Genomic DNA, 3,945 nt, shown 5'->3' on the forward strand with positions numbered 1-3,945 from the left:
AGCATCCCAATCATCCACAAAATGTGTACCCTTGAATATTCATTCCAGTTCAGGCGGTTTCAAGTCAGTCCTGTCATCTAGCAACCTCGTGAGCAGCTCCTTTCCTTTGGAAATTTGCATATCATACATGGAAGAGTGCCTACAAAACTTTAAGCCACTAATGAATGCGAATTCCCACTTTATAAACCGCAATCTAGATCAGCAGAAGTTAAACTCCAATACTTCTGGATTGTTGGACACAACTCGTCTGCAAAGCAGGTGATGCACTAGCTGACCAGAGAGCCTAAGGTTCTTCATGTCAAGTAAGTGTCCAAAACATGTTTGTCTATACTTTTCCAGCTGCTCACTTGTGAGGACACTTGAATTACTTTGTTCGCTTCTATTGGATTCCCGAATGAATGTACCCTAACTTTAAATATATCGGCATCCTGAAAGATCCGTTCCTTTGGAGCATCGATGGGTTGCAAAATGAATTACATAAATGGAACTGACATCAACGATTTAATCATACCCTATTTTTCCACCCTAACTTGATAATAATAATTTCCAACTAAATCTTAAGACATATGGGTTCACATTTTTGCACTCGTGGTAATTACCAATAAAACCATCGGTAATCAACCTACAATGAACTAAAAAAAATCCTGATGGCCTATCGGCAATTATCGATGGCCATCGGGTGAAGTTTTTCTCGAGTTTTCACATTCATGAATAAATACTGACAGATGTCTTATCATTTACCGCATAAAACAACATAAATTAATATAAAACTTACCATCTCAGATGGGGGAGAGGAAAGTGGAATGTGCCCTCGAAGTTTGGTGCTTTCCGTCTCAGCTTTGGATTTCTACCTAGTAGTTCATCGACGCTTAGAGTTGGGTGCTGATGTGCTACCACCACGTCTCTTGCTTTCCACCTTCTTACCTCCCTTCTTCGGTTGACCTCGCAAGTTCCTCTTTGGTGCCATTATAAAGTACAACCTACAAATGTACATTGACAACATTAATAAATTTTTATCTACCTTTAACCATATTGTCAACTATGTATATATATATAAATATCCGCAATCCTCAATTTCATACGCTCTCTTCCTAAGGATATTGTGTATGCCATCTACAAAACATTTACTGTATAGCAGTGTGTTTACTTCTAAATCTTTCTATCTTCTTCTTCTTCTCTAAGTTTTTTTTCTTTTTTGGGGATAAAGTGTTTGCGTGTTTGCTTCTTGCTAACCATGTACCTAAAATTTTATGCACCGATCTTCTCTCTCTCTCTGTATATATATATATATATATATATATATATATATCTATACCTTTAGAAAGTACTAACAATTAAAAAGTACTAACTCTGGAACTCTCAACTTCAATTCTAATTAATCATAAAGTATTTTTCTCTTATCTCTAAGTACTGATTTTTAGTAATAAATTACCCTAGCAAAAAGGAAGAAGAAAAAACTTAAAAGAAAAAGAAGGTCTGAAAAGCAACTAAGATTTCTAATGCAGCTATAGTCTAAAGTGGGGTTTTAATATAAAAACCCACAATTGTGGCCAACTATGATGCTACATGCAGAAGCAGATAAAGTGAAATATTGAAATGATTGGAGAGGAAGTAGTCAATTCACCCAAAATAGAAAAACAAGAAAGTGAAGTATAGAGGTGGAAGACTACATAGAAGCTACGTAATAGACAGATTGTTATAAGCCAATCAAAAGCAGCCCTTAGACTGTATATATACATATCATATTTGTCAGGACCCGTCCAAAATTCCTCACCGGAACCCTAGACAAACCCTGATCCCAGGGAAACCCTACCGGACCTTCCAATGGAAAATCCGGCAGAAGCTCTCCTAAGGGTTAGACTTACCATAAATTTCCTGCACTGAAAACACACTTCTATACACATCCCCTTATTCCTCCCACTTTACTACAAGTTGATTCCACAAATTTATAGCACTCCAAAATCACAGTAAATCAGTGCATAAATACTAACTACATGTCCAATACAGTATACAGAGTATTATACAATAAATGTGGAATTAGTAAAATGACAGATAAGGAAGTAATACGAGATGAAGAGGAAAAAGGGAAGAAATACTTCTTGGACTTTCGGCAAACAACTGAGACGTTGGGCTCGCCCCGAATGATCAACATCTCCCAACCTGGACCTAGGGGAACGGAATTTAAAAACGTGAGATGCTAATCATCTCAGTGAGTGATCCTATCTACTGTACACTTTTTAATATTAATAATAAAACAAGTAAAGGAATTTAATTAATCAATACCAAACAGTTAAATAAATAAATAATAAACATTTGAAAGTAATAATTTCTCTCAAAACCCTCACTATTCACTCCATTGGAAATGTTCCCCTTTTAAAACATTTTCACAAAACCCGATATTCGTATTTCCCGAAAACCAAGGGATCAAATAATTTAATAAGTAATAAATAAATTCCCCAAATATAAATAAAATGTAATAAAATATGATAAATAATTTTGAACACTTTGGGGTTTGAAATTTCCATCCAAAAATTTATACTTGACGCACCACACCATAGACCAGTGATGTCCTCCGATACCCAGCGTCCCGAGCACCGACTTTCGGGGGGTTAAAGAGAGAAACTTGCAAACGGCACTTCGGCGTCCCGACAGTACCGCTGCTGAAACCGTCATCCCGACCAAGGAGGGGGCGGGTGTGGCCAATATCAAACTTGCCTGCCTTCGGTCCAATGGCAACTCACTGGAGACATAATAACTTGCGCGCTAACCACATATACACCGGAACACCAATACTGTATGAGTGTGTCTAAAATAATTATTAAATTAATTATTACCGTACCGATTTTGCAAAATCACCGTGGGAAATATACCAGTTATCAATTTCACCATCCCACATATTTTTCTCTAACATTTCCAGTACGAAACCATTGATAACAATATAAAAATAATTTTTTCTCGCAACACGAGGTCCAACAAATAATATTCCACGGGCATAATTATCACATTTGAAACCACCAATTTAAACAAATATTTTTCTTAAAATATTTAAACCAATTATGCCCAAAAAATAATATTAAAACCACATACGATTTATTACTGAAAATACCTTGCTCATGCGGAATAAATAAAATTAAATCACAATAAAATAATAATTTCCCACAATTATAATTAAATTGCACCACATGAGTATAACTCCAAATATCAATTAAACACCAATTAAATATAATTAATTACCCCAAAATATTTTTAAAGGTGGGTCACTCACTTTAAGCATGTATATCAGCTAAGATCCTCCGCAGGATCAATTCCACTACCCCCATGTGCACCTAAAACATCCACAATACACCAACCAAATATATTAATATTTTAATCGGATAACTCCCAAATGGGTACCCGGAGAGTGAACACAAACGACAACCAAAATTGATGAGTAATATACCGAATCGAAGCTTGAGTGACAAGGATCACAGATCCGGTCTTACTTCCCGGAGATCGGACCCAAGGTGGCCGGAATCTCGTCGGAAAGCTTTCGGGATTCAACTCCTCGATTCTCCCAAACTGTCGTGAATTGGAGGAAAAGGACGTCGGATTTGGATTCAGGAGGTCGAAATTAGTGGAGAGGGATCGGCGGTGCCACTTGGTACTCGTCGGAACAGTGATTTCCGGCGAGCCGCCACGGTTACCGGCAACCGTCACCGGCGGCGGCGTGTCAGGTGGCCGATGGCTGAGATTTTTGGGGGTCTTGTAAATCGAGGGGATAAGGTTCCAATGGGACGGCAAAGAGATCTGGGTTTGAAGGTCTTGCCGGAAAATACTCCGATCCTGGCGCATCGGAGGTTCGGTGGCCGTGAAATTTGGTGGGCTGGCCGGAAATGAGGAGGTGATGAAGGGTGACTAGCGCGTGTGGCCTGAAAATGGCCGAAAATGGGTCAAACGGCGGTAGCC

This window comes from Ziziphus jujuba, chromosome 8, assembly GCF_031755915.1.
Source record: "Ziziphus jujuba cultivar Dongzao chromosome 8, ASM3175591v1".
NCBI classification, from domain to species: domain Eukaryota; kingdom Viridiplantae; phylum Streptophyta; class Magnoliopsida; order Rosales; family Rhamnaceae; genus Ziziphus; species Ziziphus jujuba.